This window comes from Bufo bufo, chromosome 4 (assembly GCF_905171765.1).
Source record: "Bufo bufo chromosome 4, aBufBuf1.1, whole genome shotgun sequence".
NCBI lineage: Eukaryota > Metazoa > Chordata > Amphibia > Anura > Bufonidae > Bufo > Bufo bufo.
This window is the reverse complement of record NC_053392.1, coordinates 108030332-108052558: the sequence shown is the minus strand read 5'-3', so window position 1 is coordinate 108052558 and position 22227 is coordinate 108030332.

Below are 22227 nucleotides of genomic sequence, written 5' to 3'. Positions count from 1 at the left end.
CATCTGGCAGCAACTCCGAGAGACGGTGATGCCACAGCCCAAGGCGGATGATTGGGTTCGGATCGCTGAGGGCTTCAATATTTCTGCGCAGTTTCCAAACTGCATCGGGACAATGGATGGCAAGCACATCCGTCTGAAGAAGCCTCCTCACTCAGGGTCCCGATTCTTCAATTATAAACAATATTTTTCGGTAGTGCTGATGGCTGTTGCTGACAGTAACTACCGGTTTATAATGGTTGATATCGGGGCCTATGGAAGCACTGCGGATGCTCGCATCTTTAGTGCTTCTAGGATGGGTGAGCGGCTTCGTGCCAACCAGCTTGCCCTGCCCGAGTCCAGAAGACTGCCCGGATATGCAGGTCCGTCGGCTCCATTTGTCATCGTGGCCGATGAAGGGTTTGCATTGACTCCCCATGTTATGCAGCCCTTTCCAAAGCGTGGTTTGGATGTTAGGAGGCGTATTTTCAACTACCGGTTGACTCGTGCCCGTCGGTATGTTGAGTGCGCTTTCGGGATACTCTCTAGCAAGTGGAGGGTGTTTTTGTCATCCATACAAATAGATCCGGAGAATGCTACCCTGGTGATTCAAGCTTGTGTTGTTCTACACAACTTCACCAGGATTCACGAGGCTTCCTCTTCTGTTGACATGGAAGATTTTCCTACGTCATCAGATTTGGGTTTGGAAAGGACCCTGCAAAGAAGACCTGGGACTGCAGGCATTGCAGTTCGGGAACTCTATGCAGACTACTTTTACAGCCCAGAGGGGTCCTTGCCATGGCAGAGGGATGCTATTCGTGGCAGATTTTGATAACTTCTGGCCTCGTTAGTTTTTTTTTATTTTCTAGATAGCTAATCAAAATTTATTGTGGTAGTTGAGTGTAGGGACTCGCAAGAGAATGAGGACCCTTGACGTGGGCTTGCGGGCTGAGATTTTTTGGACATCACATATTTTAAACTCCATATAAATAAATACTTAAAGGTGTTTTCTACAAAATGTTCATTGACATTAACATCTTTAGTATTTTGCTTATATGGCACTAAAAAAGATTCTAATACCTCATGATCACATTATCCAAAAATACATATGTTGTTCTTCCAAATAAAGTGTTTATTTGTGAGCTACTGTGCGTGTCTATGTGTTTTGGCGATGTGTTGAACTATAAATGTTTTCTGTATTAAAAAAATTAACACAAGTCAATTGTTTTTTCCCAAACAAACTTTACATAAGATATGTGGTTCACAAATACAAAAAACAGACAATTATACATAAATAATAAACACATAATAAAAAAGTGCAATGAAAACATTTAGAAACATAAAATCTCAAAGTTCAAAGAGGTCTTGGGTAAATGACCCAGGACCATATCAAGAGCGTGGGCGTACACGGGCCTGTTGTGTGGCCCCAGTTGCCAAACTGGACGGGAAATTTGGCTGACCCACATGTTGTGTCGGGTCTTGGGAATGGTGGTATGGTGGTCGGAGGGGGAAAGATGGCCCTTGAGTTGGTTGTGGATGCTGGTGGTAGCTGCGTGTTTGCAGCTGATGAGCTACATTTAATATTTATTTTTTTAAATCATTTATTTTAGAGTGTATGTCTCCCTGGTAAGGGGAGGAATACATTTTAATTACTAGGGCCAGAGAAGCCATGCACTCATGGTACTTGTCCGGAGTGACCTGAGTGCGCACACGCCCACAAATCATCAGTTGCAGTTCATCCTTACCGCAGAGCTGAGTGCTGGATACCGAGCTCACCACATAGTAGAGCTGAACTGCAACTGATGATTTGTGGGCGCCTGCGCACTCAGGGGTAGGGAGATCTGATGAAACATTTTGCGCTGCAAAATCTCTATACCCCTAAGTGCGCATGCGCGGTGTACAAAGTACTTCTATCGCGGCGCTGCAATAATTCTTTGCTAAGCCGGTGGATGTGCGATTGCGCAGCGCCGCACACACCCTCCTCCAGATGATTCCTTGGCGGCCTCGTCACTTCCGGTGCGGCCTCGTCACTTCCGGTATAGACTTTTGGCAAGGTATAGAGATTTGGCAGAACACCGGCAAACAAAGTGAAAATGTTAACCTAGATCAAGGAGAAAAATCTCATAAATGTCTGAATTGGCAAGATTATACAGCACATGGTACAGTACTGCGGTGTGTGGATACCAATGTACAAGTTCAGGAAGGAGGAGACTAGTCGTGCAAGCCATTTGTACTAAAATACTTTAGAATATGTGAGGGTGACAACTATAAGATGCTCAATTACAACAGCGACATATGTGCACATACATGTTATTATACATGACTACTGTATGCTGTAGCAAAGGGAGGGACAGCCATTTAAAGTTAGAAATGGTGGGGTATGGTATTTGGTGCACGACTCATTTAAAAACCATGTACAGGCCTTATGCAAAATGAAGCTGGCCCACAAAATATACAGTATTCTGACCTCATGGAATTTATAGCCACATCATTTTGGCACACACAGGGCAAGGACAGTACAACTACATTGCTAGCACTTACCTAAATCTGCCCGGCCAACTTGGTAGCTTTACTTTCTTTCTCTCTGCTGTACTGACAGGTTTACTTAATTACTTTGCTTTCTTTCTCTATACTGCACTAAACTCTGCTTAGGTCTAGTTACTAAACTTTAGGTTCATCCTGGTACCCTTGGACTGGCGTGCCTTTGGCTGTTGTCCCCCTCCTGACACTAAATAACTTAACTTTCAGCCGAAGAACAATTTCCTCTTGATGATATCTCTTGTGGCAACTGAAGAACAATTTCCTCTGGTCCCTAGGGCTTCCAGACATCCGCTTCCATGTTCAGCAGAGCTTAGGCTGCTCTGGCTGACATAGGCACGACAGGCTGTGTGCGTGCCACACCTTACTCCTCTCCTGTCCACACTAGAACTCGAACTAACTGGAACTGCTGCCCCTCCCTACTGGTAGGAAGCAGGACTGACCCACTTCTGCCCAGAGGGGGAGAGAATGGAATGGTGAGTTCCATTCTTTCTTAGTATAGCTCTGCCATGTACACTGCCACCTGCTGGTGAACCAGGCATATTACATGTAATAACAGTTGCATAACAATCATATCTCTAAGACCTAGAAAGAAATACACAGGATGGCATTTATGTTAGCCCATAAGAGACAGTAGCAGGGTGTAGGAATGGTAACACCACTCCGGGGTGTTACATATCTTCATTTATAGGTGGCTCTTTAGGATAAGCTGTCATGTCTGTGTACATGGAGTAACACTATATCTGGCCATTAAATAACTTGTATGCATAATTATTTCACCAATTTCCCCTGTGCAGGCTTTATCTTTAATTCTCAGTTTTCCTTGTAGGTTGAGATTTGCTACTATAATGTCACGGGGTTCCGAAGGTGCACTCGGTCCCCCATTGCCCGCAGAACTGTTGCTTAGCTTTTGGAATGATATTCTGTGTTTGACCTCATTCCCAGGGCGGCTTTACTAGCTGGGTGGCTCCTTGCTCCTAAGTCTGCCTTGAGCGCCGAGCTGATCACTCGGTGCTCGACTGGTTGGTCTGTCGGTCATGTGACGCTGGCCACGTCACATGACCCTCACTCCCCACTATAAATACAGGCAGCCTGCTGGTTACAGGTTGCCTGTTAATTTCTAGGTTCCTGGTATTTGTTGGACTGCTGAATACTTACCTGATCCTGTTCCTTGACCATCCTTTTGCCTGATCCTCCTGTACTGCGCATCCGTCCTGGTATTGTGACCTCGGCTCCCACCTGACTACTCTCTTAGGACTCCTCTTGTACTTCTCTGCTCTCCTGGTATTTATGACCCCGGCTTCTCCTGACAATTCTCTGCTTGCTCCATTTGTACTTTGCAGCTTTCCTGGTATTGACTCGGTCCATTCACGTCCTGTTGTTTGTCTGTCTGTCATCCCTGCACTTACTCCAAGTAAGGGATTGCTGTCCAGTTGTCCCCTGTCATTAGGACTCGCGAGGCAAGTAGGCAGGGCCAGGGGTAAGGGTGGAGCGCAGTGGTCACTTCCCTTCCCCCTGTGTGTGTGTGTACGCGTCCGTTACAGATTAACAGGCCCAATAACCACTGTATTATGAATCCTCTGGTGACCCTGACTGACTATGTCTCTAATCTGACGCAGATGGTGCAGGAGTTAGGGGAAAAACTCAGCTCTTTTGAGTTAGGGCAAGGCTCTTCCACTCCTCAGGCCTCCAGTCCGCATTTTGAGCCCCAGATTAAGCTCCCAGAAACCTTTTCTGGAGACCGGAAGAAGTTTCTCTCTTTTAAGGAGAGTTGTAAACTTTACTTCCGTTTGCGCCCCGTGTCCTCTGGCCCCGAGAATCAACGCGTGGGCATTATCATTTCCCGATTACAGGGTGATCCCCAGGACTGGGCGTTCTCTTTACCTGCTGGCGCCAGTTGTTTATATTCTGTGGAGGGGTTCTTTCAGGCCCTAGGTACCCTCTATGATGAACCAGACAGGGCTCTAGTAGCCGAGACGGCTCTAAAGGCACTGGTTCAGGGCAATTTACCAGCGGAGGATTATTGCACCCAATTCAGAAGGTGGTGTGTCCCCTCAGGATGGAACGAACCAGCCCTGAAGAGTCAGTTCAGGTCAGGTCTGTCTGATAAATTAAAGGATCTTCTGGTCAGTTATCAACTTCCAGAGACCTTAGAGGAGATGATGACCCTTGTTGTCCGACTTGACCGACGGGTTAGAGAGAGACGACAGGAACAACAGTTCTCTTCCCAGATGGTGGTCCAGCCAGAGGCCTATCCCAGAGACAATGCTGAGGTCTCCACCGAGGAACCCATGCAGGTTGGCATGACCCGAGGGAATCTTCGCCGCAGACGTGGAGAATGCTTTTACTGTGGAGATTCTGACCATTGGATCAACCAGTGTCCTAAGAAGGTCCTCTTTGTCAAGTCTCCTAAGGCAAGGCAGCCTAAAGACCAGGTACACCCTGAATTTTCTAAATGTAAGCTTTCGGTACCCATTACGATTTCTCTGGGAGTAGATAAATGGGCGGGTAAGGCCTTTATTGATTCTGGCTCAGCGGCTAGCTTTATTGACTCTGAGTATGCTGTTAGATTGGGTATTTCTATGTTTGCCTTACCAACTCCTATCCATGTCATGGCTATTGATGCTACTCCTCTTATTGGTGGTACGGTGAGCTTATGTACCTCGGAGATTTCTCTAACCGTGGGTGTGTGCCACTCAGAGAGATGTTCGCTTCTAGTCCTGGAGAACCTACCTGCTGAGGTGGTACTAGGGTTGCCTTGGCTCCGACTACATAACCCCACTATAGATTGGTCCAATGGGGAGTTGGTGAGATGGGGGCCTAAGTGTGACTCGTGCCTGTCCGTGGTACAGGCTGGGGTCTCAGTAAAGTCTGATACTTTACCCTCTGTTGTTAGAGAATATTCTGATGTATTCTCATCACCAACCCCAGAGGTTCTACCCCCCCATAGACCTTATGATTGTACCATAGAGCTAGTAGAGGGGGCCAAGTTTCCTAAAGGACGAATTTATAATCTTTCTATGCCCGAACGCAAGGCCATGGAAGATTATATTAAGGAGAGCCTTGGTAAAGGGCATATTAGACCTTCTGTCTCTCCTATGGGGGCGGGGTTTTTCTTCGTTAAGAAAAAAGATGGTGGTCTTAGGCCATGTATCGATTACCGGAGATTAAATAAAATCACTGTCCAGAATAGATACTCCCTCCCATTGATTCCGGATTTATTTAACCAGGTCCTGGGGGCAACCTGGTTTTCCAAAATTGACCTGAAAGGGGCATACAATCTAATCCGAATCAAGGAGGGAGACGAATGGAAGACGGCGTTCAATACTCCGGTAGGACACTTTGAATATCAGGTGATGCCTTTTGGACTCAGCAATGCCCCAGCTGTGTTCCAAAACTTCATGAATGACATTCTTAGGGAATTCTTAGGTAAATTTGTTATTGTCTATCTTGACGACATTTTGATATTCTCTCCTGACTTCGAATCCCATGTGTCTCATGTTAGACAAGTATTAGAGGTGTTGAGGGAGAATCAGCTATCCGCTAAACAAGAGAAATGTGTCTTTGGTGTGCAGGAGATTCTGTTTCTAGGGCATGTTCTGACTCCTCACGCCTTCAAGATGGATCCTGGTAAGGTACTAGCAATTAAGGAATGGGTAAGACCTTCATCCTTAAAGGCCTTACAACGGTTCTTAGGTTTCGCCAATTACTATCGTAAATTTATTATGAATTTTTCCGTAATTGCTAAACCGTTGACCGACCTTACTAAGAAAGGGGCGGATTTGGAGAATTGGTCTACTGAGGCCATTTCTTCATTTGAAAAATTAAAAAAGGCATTCAGTAGCGCTCCCATTCTGATCCAGCCTGATCAGGAGAAATCTTTTATTGTGGAGGTGGATGCGTCCGAGGACGGCGCAGGAGCAGTCCTTTCACAAGGTCCTGCCAGCCTCACTAATCTGAGACCATGTGCCTTCTTCTCCAGGAAATTCTCTCCCACGGAGAGAAACTACGACATAGGGAATAGGGAGCTGCTGGCCATTAAATGGGCATTTGAGGAGTGGAGGCATTTTCTGGAGGGGGCAAGGCATTGTGTAACTGTTGTCACTGACCATAAAAACCTTATGTTTCTCGAGTCTGCTAAGAGGTTGAATCCCCGTCAAGCCAGATGGGCTCTGTTTTTTACTCGTTTTGATTTTTCCATCACGTTCAGGCCGGGAAGTAAAAATGTGAAGGCGGACGCATTATCTCGGAGCTTCCAGGCTTTTCAACCTACTGAGGTACCACCTGAATCCATCCTACCAGCAAAAATCTTCTTAGCAGCTCTTACCCAGGATATCTCGGCTCGCATTAGGTCGGAACAACATCTGGCACCGGTATCCACCCCAACAGATAAGTTGTTTGTTCCCGTACAATTTCGTCTCCAGCTGTTGAGTGAGTGTCACGATTCTGCCTTTTGTGGACATCCGGGTGTTGAGGGCACTAAGGATCTGGTTTCTAGATCTTATTGGTGGCCCACTCTAACTAGGGATGTCAAGTCCTATGTGTCAGCCTGTGAGGTTTGTGCCAGGTCTAAGACACCTAGGACTCGCCCTGCTGGTAACCTACGACCCCTACCCATTCCCAGTAGACCCTGGTCCCATATCTCGATGGACTTTATAACTGACCTACCGCTGGCGGAGGGTAAGACTGTAGTGTGGGTAGTGGTGGATAGGTTTAGCAAGATGGTCCATTTCATTCCCCTGTCTAAACTCCCGAATGCCAAAACCCTGGCGTCTATTTTTGTGAAAGAAATTGTTCGATTGCATGGTATCCCGGAAAATATTGTTTCGGACAGGGGTGTGCAGTTTGTGTCCAAATTCTGGAGGGCCTTCTGTCAAAGATGTAAAATTTCGTTGTCTTTTTCTTCCGCCTACCATCCTGAGAGTAATGGGCAGACTGAACGCCTTAATCAGTCTGTGGAACAATTCCTGAGGTTGTATGTTCCTGATGAACAGCAATTATGGGTCAAAATCCTTCCATTGGCTGAATTTGCTCTGAATAACCGTGTCAATTCTTCTGCTGGGGTCTCCCCTTTCTTTTGTAACCATGGTTTTCATCCCCGTTTTCATTCTGGGTCGTCCGTCTCCTCCTCTAACCCTGAAGCTGATAAACTCTCCTCCGAACTGTGCACAGTTTGGGCCCGGGTTCAATCGAACCTAGAAAAGGCTCAATGTTCTCAAAAACTCAAGGCCGATAGGAGACGTTCAAGGGGGGTAAACTTTCAGGTTGGGGATAAAGTATGGTTGTCCTCCAAGAATCTATCTCTCAAGGTAACTTATAAAAAATTTGCTCCTCGTTTTATTGGACCATATAAGATCACGGAAGTGATTAACCCGGTATCTTTTAGGTTGGAGCTGCCTGAGTCGTTCCACATTCATAATGTGTTCCATAAATCTCTGCTTAAAAAATATTTTGAACCGGTAGTACCATCAAAAGCCTCGCCTCCGCCAGTTCTTGTTAATGATGCTGTCGAGTATGTGGTGTCTAAAATAGTGGATGTCAGGAAGGTGCGTAATTCCTTGCAGTACCTGATTCACTGGAAGGGGTATGGACCTGAAGAGAGATCTTGGGTACCTGCCAGGGAGGTTCATGCTCCTAGACTTGTTCGTAAATTTCATTTAGAACACCCTGAAAAGCCATCGCCTGAAGTCTTGGGTCCGGTGGCCCCTCGTAAAAGGGGGGGTACTGTCACGGGGTTCCGAAGGTGCACTCGGTCCCCCATTACCTGCAGAACTGTTGCTTAGCTTTTGGAATGAGGTTCTGTGTTTGACCTCATTCCCAGGGCGGCTTTAGGAGCAAGGAGCCACCCAGCTAGTAAGTCTGCCTTGAGCGCCGAGCTGATCACTCGGTGCTCGACTGGTTGGTCTGTCGGTCATGTGACGCTGGCCACGTCACATGACCCTCACTCCCCACTATAAATACAGGCAGCCTGCTGGCTACAGGTTGCCTGTTAATTTCTAGGTTCCTGGTATTTGTTGGACTGCTGAATACTTACCTGATCCTGTTCCTTGACCATCCTTTTGCCTGATCCTCCTGTACTGCGCATCCGTCCTGGTATTGTGACCTCGGCTCCCACCTGACTACTCTCTTAGGACTCCTCTTGTACTTCTCTGCTCTCCTGGTATTTATGACCCCGGCTTCTCCTGACAATTCTCTGCTTGCTCCATTTGTACTTTGCAGCTTTCCTGGTATTGACTCGGTCCGTTCACGTCCTGTTGTTTGTCTGTCTGTCATCCCTGCACTTACTCCAAGTTAGGGATTGCCGTCCAGTTGTCCCCTGTCATTAGGACTCGCGAGGCAAGTAGGCAGGGCCAGGGGTAAGGGTGGAGCGCAGTGGTCACTTCCCTTCCCCCTGTGTGTGTGTGTACGCGACCGTTACATATAATGTCTCCCATAGACTACACATAGAGAAAACAGGTGATATAACTGTCTTACTAACATTCTCTTAGGGTCCATTCACACGCCTGTGTGTGTTTTGCGGATCCACGGATCCGTGGATCCGCAAAACACAGACATCGGCAATGTGCGTTTCCGCATTTTGCGGACCGCACATCACCGGCACTTAATAGAAAATGCCTATTCTTGTCTGCAATTGCGGACAAGAATAGGACATGTTCTATTTTTTCGGGATCGGAATTGCGGACCCGGAAGTGCGGATCCGCAATTCCGGATCCGGGCAGCACATCGTGCTGCCCCATAGAAATGAATGGGTCCGCAATTCCGTTCCGCAAAATGCGGAACAAAATTGCGGACGTGTGAATGGACCCTTACACTTACTCAGAAGCAGCAACACCATCATATAGGACATGTTAGAGAATTGAGATAGACAACTCACTGTTAGGGCTCATATACCTGATCGTAGTTTTTGTCCCCGTCCGATATGCATTTTTTGGGTTTCAGATTTGGACCTATTCACTTCAATTAGGTAGCAAAAGATGCGGATAGCACATCATGTGCTGTCCGCATCCATATGTCCATTCCGCGGCACCCCGCCAAAAAATAGGACATGCCTTATTCTTGTCCAGATAACGGACAAGGACAGGATGTTCAATTTTCAGGCTGCAAAAGCGGCTGCAGCCGTGTGCATGAGCCCTTTGCTGGAGCCACCTCAGCAGCAGCCTCTGTGTGTGTCTCTTTCATTTGGCTCCTCTTTCACCTCCCTTCTCCATAGACTTCCATAGACGGCATGCATGTACATATCTCTCTGTACTTCCTCCCCCTTCAAAGGGCAGCAGGTAATCTGATCCCTCAGTAAGCTGACATTTAGAATAAAATTAAAAGTGTGTGAATACCTTAGAGGGGAAAAGTGGCTCATAACAAGAGAAAGAGGCATTTTCCTCTGATAAGATATATTACAAAGTTTCTTATATTTGCCTGTACTATTAATTTATGCACATGTTGCTGATAGTACCAGTACAGTGACTGTTTAAATGTTTCATTCCAATGAAAGAATGACCTTTTTTTTTTTAACAAGTGTCACCAAAAAGCCAAAATTGTGAAAAACCTCACTACAATACCATGAAGTCCATTTAAAATAGACTGATTTGGATTTTTATGCACAGATTCAGTGTCACAAATCCCTTTTATTCTTGGGTCATATCATTAAAGCTTGGCTGAGGATCACATTTAGGATTTAATTGACCGGAAACTTCCAGCGGGAGCAATTACCCAATAAAACAATTGGAAACAAATTGACAAAGCAGTGGTATTATCGATAGGACTGCTCTCATCCGTCAATCCTTCTTGAACACAAGTTCTTAATGGGAAAACCAATTTCTCCCAACTAATAGGCCTCCTCGGAATTAATCTGGGAGACAATAGGGTAAAGGAGTGGTTCTGCTATTAGCAAATGACGCAGAGCCAGGTTCTCATTATTTCAGGAGCTGCAGTCCCTGTATTCTACTATTATGTTCTGAACACGAATTACAACTCTCATTTGAAATGATTAAGTGGATATAATTATTTTTCAATTAAAAGTTAGGTATTCCACTCCAGATCCATCATTTAACTTGCTTCCGTCTCTTTCTATCTCTCTGTTATTTAAAAATATGCTCATGTGTCTGCAGATTAAAATAAGTCACAGGATCATTAAGCCAAAAATAGAGCTTATAATTTATATTTCCGAGCCTGTGAGCTAGAGATTTCAAGAGTAATCGTGTCGAGGAAAGTGGTGTTGGGGGTGGGGATTAGAAGTATTTTGAAGCGCATGTATCATTTAATGGTTTATTCTCAGCAAGATGGCCAGTTAACACCTGAATTTAGAGATATAATACATTACATATGTTTTTGGACATTAAAGACACCCTCACAGCTCTCCTGCCATTTCTGCTATAGCAAATACAGGCGAGAGCAGTGGTATGGTCTGCCTCAATGATAGGCAAGTTTTGTATCTAACCTAAAAAGAAGCAAGTTTGCAAATAGCCTTTGCTATGTTTTTCCATGTAATGTCTTCAGTTTATAGGCTGAGCTATGTGTCTCCATGATTAAACACAGAAAACAGAGAAGGGAGAGCAGCGCACTCAGGACCACAAATAGTGAGGAGTGTCTCAATTAGAGGGGCTCACCTTGCAAGGTTGCGCTAGGAGCGCAACACACAAAGTTGCACGCCGATGGTATCAGTGATGCTGATGCAGCCAAGCTTACAGCGCTCTGTGCAAGCTGTGGCTCTGTGATAAGAAGATGAAGTGGGATCAGCCATGGCGCGATCAGGTAAGATCCAAACAAAGGTATCCTTATTGGAGTTAGTATCTTTTACAGGTGGTGACTTTTCAGGGCCGGACCGTCCTCTTCATTGGACCAATAAACAGTTTGGTCTGATGACTGTTTCTTGGACCGATGAAGGGGCCAGTCAGGCCATGAAACGCGTCACCACCTGTAAAAGAAACTAACTCCAATAATTTACCTTCTAAAAGAATACTTCGCTTGGATCTTACCTGATCGTGCCACGGCTCATCCCTCTTCATCTTCTTATCACATGGCTACAAACCAGGGCCGGTACAAGGCAGGGGCCGAAGGAGCGGGTGCCCTGGGCGCTACCATTTGCGGACAGGAGGGGGGCGCAGGTGAAGTGCTGTGCCCCCCCATGTGCCCCCCCAACTAAAATGCCCCCCCAAGTGAGCCGCCGCCGCCGGGCACAGGGAGATGAGCGCTTCCATTGCGCTCATCTCCTTAGTAATCTGCCTGTGCCAGCGGAGGTGCAGGGGAGGGAGAGGCGTGTCCCTTCCCCTTCCTCTGATAGGCTGCAGGCACTAGGCCGGCAGCCTATCAGAGGCCGGCGAATGCGGGGCGATGACGTCAGAGGCCTTACAGCGCGGGACACAGGAAGAGTCTGCATCGCATCGCTGACACTGAGGTAAGTATAAGTGTTTTTTTCTGTTGTTTTTTTTTTTTACAATAGTGTTACTGGCATTGGGGGGGGGGGCGGCTTATTACAATGAGGGGGGCTTATTACAATGAGGGGGGCTTATTACAGTGGGGGGACTTATTACAGTGGGGGGGCTTATTACAATGGGGGGACTTATTACAATGGGGGGGGCTTATTACAATGGGGGGGCTTATTACAATGAGGGGGCTTATTACAATGGGGGGGCTTATTACAATGGGGGGATTATTACAATGAGGGGGCTTATTACAATGGAGGGGGCTTATTACAATGGGGGGGGGTTATTACAATGGGGGGGCTTATTACAATGAGGGGGGCTTATTACAATGAGGGGGGCTTATTACAATGGGGGGCTTATTACAATGAGGGGGGCTTATTACAATGGGGGGGCTTATTACAATGAGGGGGCTTATTACAATGGGGGGGCTTATTACAATGGGGGGCTTATTACAATGGGGGGGCTTATTACAATGGGGGGGCTTAATACTGGCACATGATGGGGGGGCTTAATACTGGCACATGATGATGGGGGGGCTTAATACTGGCACATGATGATGGGGGGACTTAATACTGGCACATGATGGGGGGCTTAATACTGGCAAGTGATGGGGGGGCTTAATACTGGCACGTAATGGGGGGCTTATTACAAGCACGTAATGGGGGGCTTATTGCTGGCACGTAATGGGGGGGCTTATTACTGACACGTAATGGGGGGCTTATTACTGGCACGTAATGGGGGGCTTATTACTGGCACGTAATGGGGGGGCTTATTACTGGCACGTAATGGGGGGGCCTATTACTGGCACGTGATGGGGGGCTTATTACTGGCACGTGATGGGGGGCTTATTACTGGCACGTGATGGGGGGCTTATTACTGGCACGTGATGTGGCTCTTGTTACTGGCACATTGGGGGGCTCTTGTTACTGGCAGTGGCACGTTATTGAGGGCACTTATTACTGGCACATTATTGGTGGGCACTATAGGGGCATCTACTGAGGCCACAAAGAAGGGGTGTTTTATATGGGGGGCTCTGTACAGTAGCATTTTATACTGGGACACATTATGGTGGGTACTATGGAGAAGGGGAGAGAGGAGTACTATGGAGTCATCTACGGGGGGCACTAAGAAGGGGTATTTTATACTTGCAAATTATGGGGGACACTGAGGGCATCTACTGGGGCACGATATATGGGGCATTTTATACTGGTACATTATGGGGGGCACTAGCAGGAAGGGGGGAGAGGAGCACTATGGAGCCATTTACTGGGGCACTATATAGGGGTATTTTATACTGGCACATTATGGGGGACATTAGCTCAACTGGGGGCATTACAAAGGGGTATGTTTTGCACATTATAAAGAGAATTCTTTCTACTGGGGGGCATTATGGTGGGTTTTATTACTCCCCCATGGTATGACCCCCTAGTAGCAGCACCAGCCTCTCCCTGCTCTGCTATCCCTCTGCCCCTTCTCCAAATCCTTATTATGAAATCTTTCTCATTAGGATAAAACACAACATCAGCTCCGCCGAGCCCCCGGCCAAAGTGTTGAAGTGGCGTCCGAGATCCCCAAGGGCCAAGCCAAGTAACTGTAAGTGTTCATGTGAAATATGCTTTTTTTATATATGTACACTCCTGTGAGAGGCGGGGAGGGAGATCTGTGGATGACACTGTTATAGGGAGGGAGATCTGTGGATGACACTGTTATAGGGAGGGAGATCTGTGGATGACACTGTTATAGGGAGGGAGATCTGTGGATGACACTGTTATGGAGGGGGAAATGGGGATGACACTGTCATGGGGTGGATCTGGGGATGACACATATAGCATAAGATGCTATATACGGTATGTGGCATCCACAGATCCCCCCCATAGCAGTGTCATCCACAGATCCCCCTCTCTATAAAAGTGTCATCCACAGACAGCTGGACTTTTCTTCCCTGTTGCGGTTTTAGGTATTGGGTAAAGTATTGTAGCATTTCTAAGCGTACTTGTGTAAATGTATCATTGTTATAGCTGCCCCCCCTACTTTTGTCCTGGCCCCCAGTGTGCCCCCCCAAAATTTGAAAGCTAGAGACGCCACTGCGCCTACACCGTCCACACCAGCCATGTCAGCGCTGCTCCTTCTCTCCCCCTATGAATTTTGTGCCGACTGCGCTCCTGGCTCGGGCTCCCTTCCCTCCTCTGCGTTTCCTCGCCCCCCCCCCCCCCATGGAGGATTCATTTGGTTGATACCACCGGCGTGCGCCGTGTGACGTCACGCGGCTCACGCCGGAGGCGAGGTGTGAGGTGAGAGAGGGAGGACTCGCGCAGCCTACAGGGAGCTGTGTCGGCGCGTGAAGAACAAGCCACGAGGAGCCTGCCTTCACTAGCTGCTACTCACACACAGACTGTAAAAAGTAAGAAAATAATGTAATACAAATAACAAACTAATTTTTTTATTAAAAAAATTATGGTCATCTCAGTCCAATCCCCCCCCCCCCGGGGGGGGGGGGGGGGGATTGGACTGAGATGATCATAATTTTTTTAATAAAAAAAAGCAGTTTAAAGAAATGATTTTGTGTTATTTTAAGCTTGCCTTTTCTGTAAAAAAAAAAAAACATTAATTGCAGCTTCACTGTGCCATCACATGCAGCCACTCTGTGCCCACCAACCGTAGCCACTGTGCCATCAATTGTCGCCACTATGCCCATCATGCAGCCACTGTGCCACCTAACGCAGCCACTGTGCCATCACATGCAGCCACTGTGCCAACACACTCAGCCACTGTGCCATCAATTGTCGCCACTGTGCCATCACATGCAGCCCCTGTGCCATCACATGCAGCCCCTGTGCCATCACATGCAGCCACTGTGCCATCACACACAGCCACTGTGCCAACACACGCAGCCACTGTGCCACTCGTCAATTTTCGCCACTTTGCCCATCAAACGCAGCCACTCTGCCGATCAAACGCAGCCACTCTGCTCATCAAACGCAGCCACTGTACCCATCAAACGCAGCCACTGTACCCATTAAACGCAGCCACTGTACCCATTAAACGCAGCCACTCTGCCCCTCAAACACAGCCACTGTGCCCATCAAACACAGCCACTGTGCCCATCAATTGTTGCCAGTTTGCCCCACTGTGCCCATCAATTGCCGCCAGCGTGCTGCCAGTTTGCCTGATCAATTGCCACCAGTATGCCGGGGGGGGGGGGGGGGGCGCAGTTTGCCATCTTCGCCCTGGGCACCAAATGGCCTTGTCCCAGCCCTGCTACAAACAGCTACAGTACCATGCAAAAGTTTTAGACAGGTGTGGGAAAATGATGCAAAGCAAAAATGCATTAAAAAATAAAAGTGGCAATAGTTTTTTTTTACCAATTAACAACATGCAAAGTAAATGAACTTAAGCAAAATCTAAATCAAATCCATATTTGTGGAGACCGCCATTTGCCTTCATAACAGCACCAGTACTTACACACAATTTTTGAAGGAACTAAGCAGGGAAGTTGTTCCAGACATCTTGGAGAACTAAGCACAGATCTTCTGTGGATTTAGGCTTGCTCAAATCCTTCAGTCTCTTCATGTAATCCCAGACAAGACTTGATAATGTTGAGACCAAGGCTAAGGCCATATCATCACTTCCAATTCCTTGTTCTTCTTTACACTGAAGATAGTTCTTAAGGTCATTGGCTATATGTTTGGGATCGTTGTTCTGCTGCAAAATAAATATGGAGCCAATCAGATGCCTCCCTGATTGTACTGCATGACGGATATGTATCTGCCTGTATGTGATGCTGCTCCCAGATTTATTTAAAGCTGACAGCTCAGTGGGTATGTCCTTTCTCAGGGGGCATATCCTTTTGCTGCAGCTGGTGGCAGTTGAAGGATGAGCATGTGAGTCCACTTGAGGTGGATAGAGTTTTTAAAAAGAGAACAAACAGCAGGTGGCGCTGTACAGAGGAATTTCATTGAATAACTCAGAAGATATAATAAATTTTTGATTACATGCAACTACAAAAGTATTCAAATGCAGGTGCTGTTTTGAGAAATTTAGAATATTTTTTTTGTGGGACAGCCTGTTTAAGAAAGTATTATAATTCATACATTCCCTGTAAAATATGTTGAAATACAGAAATTGAATGATGTAGGACAGGTGGGAGTTCTGGCAAATAGCTTTTCCACTAAACACAGCCTTAAAAGTTAGACTGGCAGATGATTCTCCTCAGTCATTAGGGCCTGGGTTTATCGGCTACCTCCCCACCTCTATAGCTGATCAATCAACTTGAATTAAAATAGCCCTAGCCTTAAAGGAGTTTTGTCATCACATACAGCACAATAAAACCATCTCACCTGAGACATGTGCGCTTGACAGTTGAACATCGTGGTCTTGGTTCCACATTCCTAGGTGCCTGCCTTCTTGAGAAAATCGATGCTTTATAATCAGCAAATGAGACATTAGGAGCAACGAGGGCAACACGGGTGTACTTACGCCTGGTCCTGAAGTCTCGTTCAATTCATGTGCTGTACAAGGATGGAGTTCTGAGAGGCTTTAGGGCCAGGCGTGTGTACGTTTTCACTGCCTAGGCCTGTCAGTCAGTGAAGGGGGGGGGGCACGGTATGAAGGGCAGTGAACTGAGCCTCTTGGTTCAACGAGAACACACTCGGTGCTCTTAGGGGCTCATTTGCATATTAGAAAACATAATTTTCTCAAGAATGCGGGCACCTAGGAAGATGGTACCAAAACCCTGATGTTCAACTGTCAAGCGTACATGTCTCAGTTTTATTGTAACACATCTTATGACAGAACACCTTTAATGTAACTCAAAGCTGCTATTTTCTTGCCAATATGTCTCATGTCAAACAACCATTTGAAAATAATTCATTTACTCCATGCCTCTTCCTTCCTTGTTAGGCTCTGTTGACCAAAGGGGAGTGTCTTGCTAGAAACAAGTGCAAAAGAACTCACAGTTCAGACAGGAACCCGTCTGTGGGTATAATATTACGACAGGTGGTATATAGAGTTATCAGCAGTCACAGACTACAACGTAACCTTTATTTTACATCATAAAAAATAAAAAATAAAATAACCCAAATGATAACATAAATAAGAAAAAAAATATAGGAATTTATGAAAACAATAACAGTGAGTCAATCCTCTGCACTTAGGGACATGGATAGGCAGGTGCGGGCCAAACGTATTATACTATGGGCTCTGGCCCACAAACTGGCCCTAAATCTGTAGTGCCCTGCCCAAAAACGGAATGGCCGCCCCGATAGGGGCGATCCCGTATCAGGAACCTCCTAAGCACCCTAGGATGGCCCTGAGTAGGGGATAAGGCTACCAGCTAATATGTGCTGACTGGAAGATCATTACTACCATGATGAGTAGCACAAAATACTCTGTAAAGAAAAAAAAATATGCACAGAAAATAATAAAGTAAATAAGAATCCAGGTTTGTATATCACTATTGTAAACCAATCCTGATTATAGGTAGCTGTAAAATTGATATTATAGCAAAAAAGATGCCATGTTAGTTTATCACGTCATCATCCCGATGCGTTTCACCCATACATAGTTGGGCTCATCGGGGGACCCGTTGGGTAAATACCTGAACAGGATCAGGACAATACTTAGATCTGAAAACACTTAGAACATACCAGTAAGATTTTCCAGCTTAGAGAACAAAACTGGAAATGGTAGATGTCAAAGGAATGGATATAACAGATATCTATAACAGCTCATTAATCTAGTATAATCTCCCTATGAGGGGGAGAACTATTAAAAATAAACCAATCGGCTACTTGCGTGTCCACTAGGTAAAGAGCGGATGATACTGTTGTACAGGAGCCAAGTACCCTGATATATCGATCAAAAGGTGGACAGTAGACGAATATCACAGTCACCTGTAATGTACAAAACACCATCAGCCATTGTTTTATCACAACACATGTGGTAATAGTCATCAACTGAAATACCTATAGATGAATTAGGTGCTGTATACAGTTGTATAAGGGAGCTGGGGGATTTTACTTGCATACCAGCAAAGCACAGATAACGTTTTGCTGCAGGAGCCCAGTATAAGAATACACAGCAATGGATGTGTGACACAGTTACCTATATAGACATAAATAAAGAGCCTCAGTTCAAGCTCAATATCACCTCTAGTACATGGGCAAAATTACCATTCAAAGTACCTGTGTGTGGATAGGGCACTGTATGTAGTGGTCCTATGTCACCATCAGGATGGCAGAGGGTCTCCTGGCGTCCGTGGTGCAGAGCGCACATTGAATAATGCGGACGCGCTCTTATTGCTCCCCCGGCATGTGTCATGAATCACATGACTGACCACAAGGTGCAGCTCCGATAACATGATAAATCACATGACCGGAGCGCAGGATACCTATACAAGCGCTCACAATAGTAATCAGAGGTGGGGCTAAGTTAGATAGATTGCACGGCTACTACAATAGCATACACAGAGCTGCGTCATATGACCCACTACAGTCGTGGCCAAAGGTTTTGAGAATGACACAAATATTAGTTTTCACAAAGTTTGCTGCTAAACTGCTCTTAGATCTTTGTTTCAGTTGTTTCTGTGATGTAGTGAAATATAATTACACGCACTTCATACGTTTCAAAGGCTTTTATCGACAATTACATGACATTTATGCAGAGAGTCAGTATTTGCAGTGTTGGCCCTTCTTTTTCAGGACCTCTGCAATTCGACCGGGCATGCTCTCAATCAACTTCTGGGCCAATTCCTGACTGATAGCAACCCATTCTTTCATAATCACTTCTTGGAGTTTGTCAGAATTAGAGGGTTTTTGTTTGTCCACCCGCCTCTTGAGGATTGACCACAAGTTCTCAATGGGATTAAGATCTGGGGAGTTTTCAGGCCATGGACCCAAAATGTCAACGTTTTGGTCCCCGAGCCACTCATCGTGCTGGAAAATGCATTGTTCTTCACCAAACTGTTGTTGGATTGTTGGAAGAAGTTGCTGTTGGAGGGTGTTTTGGTACCATTCTTTATTCATGGCTGTGTTTTTGGGCAAAATTGTAAGTGAGCCCACTCCCTTGGATGAGAAGCAACCCCACACATGAATGCTCTCAAGATGCTTTACTGTTGGCATGACACAGGACTAATGGTAGCGCTCACCTTTTCTTCTCCGGACAAGCCTTTTTCCAGATGCCCCAAACAATCGGAAAGTGGCTTCATCGGAGAATATGACTTTGCCCCAGTCCTCAGCAGTCCATTCACCATACTTTCTGCAGAAGATCAATCTGTCCCTGATGTTTTTTTTGGAGAGAAGTGGCTTCTTTGCTGCCCTTCTTGACACCAGGCCATCTTCCAAAAGTCTTCGCTCACACCTGCCTGCTGCCATTCCTCAGCAAGCTCTGCACTGGTGGCACTCCAATCCCGCAGCTGAATCCTCTTTAGGATACGATCCTGGCGCTTGCTGGACTTTCTTGGACACCCTGAAGCCTTCTTAACAAGAATTGAACCGCTTTTCTTGAAGTTCTTGATGATCCTATAAATTGTTGATCGAGGTGCAATCGTAGTAGCCACAATATCCTTGCCTGTGAAGCCATTTTTATGCAACGCAATGAAGGCTGCATGTGTTTCTTTGCAGGTCACCATGGTTAACAATGGAAGAACAATGATTTCAAGCATCACCCTCCTTTTAACATGTCAAGTCTGCCATTTTAACCCAATTAGCCTGACATAATGATCTCCACCCTTGTGCTCGTCAACATTCTCACCTGAGTTAACAAGACGATTACTGAAATGATCTCAGCAGGTCCTTTAATGACAGCAATGAAATGCAGTGGAAAGGTTTTTTTGGGATTAAGTTAATTTTCATGGGAAAGAAGGACTATGCAATTCATCTGATCACTCTTCATAACATTCTGGAGTATATGCAAATTGCTATTATAAAAACTTAAGCAGCAACTTTTCCAATTTCCAATATTTATGTCATTCTTAAAACTTTTGGCCATGACTGTATGTAGTTGACAAGGCTGGATGTTAGTTATACAACCAAGAACAAGGGGAAGGTGACCATCTTCAAGACTATGAGCTGGAGTGTTACGAGACAGTGATAAAGTAAAGAAAACAAGAAAAAGAAAAAAGACTTTATATACAGATATGTATATAAGTAAAATTGTCCTAGAATCTCAATAGAACAGGTTATAAAGGTATCAAGAGGCATTTTGCCATTATATAGAGGCAACTGAAAAACGTCTCGAACAACTAACTGACAGCACTCAAATTCAGGGATTACACTGAGTTCTCTAAAAGAGAAATAGAGTTACAAAACAATATTGATAGATTTAAGACATCATTAATTGAACGGAAATACAGGCAATTAATTAAAGACCTGACTAAATTCCGTAATAAGACAGCATATGAAAATTTACCATCAAGCCAAAAAGGGTCTGTCACAGACACTTCCCTGTCTGAAGCTGAAAGTTCAGATTTGAACTTAATCAACAGCAACAATATAACCGTAGGGCCAACTGGAGAGGGAGAGGCCGAAATAGGGGCCGATATAGATACTCAGGCCCCAGGACCAACTCAAGGGATAATCAACCTACGCCATCTCATCAACCCAAAAAAAGGATTCCCCAAAATCCTCACCCAATGGACACTGTGATAAATACAGAAAGGGAACAAGGACAGTCGGAGGCCGTGGATGGATTATCCTCCTCCTCTTGTGCATCAACACAGTCTTCCTCATCTACCAATCCAGTTACTTTTTTAGGCCAAATGCCAATAAACACATACACGTTAAGGGACAGACTCCATCCCCTCAAAAAACCACAGGACAAACTTAAGATAAACTTACAGTGTTAAACCTCTCAGGGATTACTTTATTTAGAACTGAGGTGGCTGTTCTGGAAAAGGGACTGTCATACGGTATGTACCAACAACCCATTTCAATAGATGGGGATTTTTTTTACTGTAAGAGCAGTGAGACTATGGGGCTCTCTGTCATCAGCTGTTGGCATGGCTGATTTTTTGAACAAGTTCGATTGCACCAATAGCTGGTCATGGGTACTAGATTTCTAGAGATGGAAAGCTGATCTAGGGATTATTCAGATGCCCATATTTGGAGTCAGGAAGAATTTCTGTCCCTTAATCTGAAGCATAATATATTAATATATTAGCATCTGCCTCAGATGGTGTTTGGCCTTCTTCTGGATCAACACAGTAGGGTTATAGGTTGGTGTCAAACGTGGGTCTTAGTGGTTGAGAGTCTACCTAAGAAGACATGGTACATGGTTGGCAGGAGCCCAACTGATCAGTGGCTGCTGTTATTTGTCATTCTTGTCACTCTGCTTATTTGGAAGCAATGTTAGTCGCAGATCACACATCAATTTTATCTTCATACAGTACAATACTACATAAAATAAAATGGCTGTCCACCATAGCTCAGTTAAACAGGTGACAAGCTGGAAGCTACTGTGGCAGATATTCATAATATCTACATGACAATTAGATGTTTTCCCATGTGATGTTCCTCCGTCAGCTAAATATATATGACTTCAGCTGAAAAAAAAAACACATCCATCAAGGTCCACCTCCCTCGCACTTCACATTGTGATCTAGAGCAGCAAAAATCTCCTAAGGAAGTCCAACAGGTCATGCTATTAGGAATTCCGTGATGTTTCACAGGAGATTTAGTTCATTTCAGGAGATCAGTGAGTAGCATGTGTTTCTCTTTGGGGAAATCCTCAAGACTTGGCCATTAAGCTTTGTTGAGGACAAATTTGTTGAGGACTGCTCTTACTGTAAATAACCCTTCCTTTTACTTTGAATAACCCAATTGTTTATTTTTGGAATCAATAGTTTATGTTCAAATTCTTTCTATTGACATGTTATGTATTCATCATATATATATATTCCAAGCTAAGTAAGCCCTATGTACCCAGCCCAACATATCACATTTATTAATCTGGCTGCCCTACTTTGAACTTTTGCCTTTTCTCCAATATGCCCTCCAATAAATTAGCCTTAACAAGTGTGTCTCTAATATAGAGAAAGAGGATTTTCAGGCCCATGTGATCATGGGCTGGTATACCTGAAAATTTGGACAGTAACAGGGATGATGTTTGGACCATTGGTGCCAAATAAGAACTTTTGGCACCACTAGAGGTGCCATCAAGCCATCCCAATCAGGCCACTTAAAAACTTGTACTTCCACCGCATCTGCCATGAGTTGTATGATCCTGGATCTGGTAATGATTGCTTAAAACCAAATCATAGGGTCAATCCTCACAGCTAAAACAGTACAGAAAACTTCCC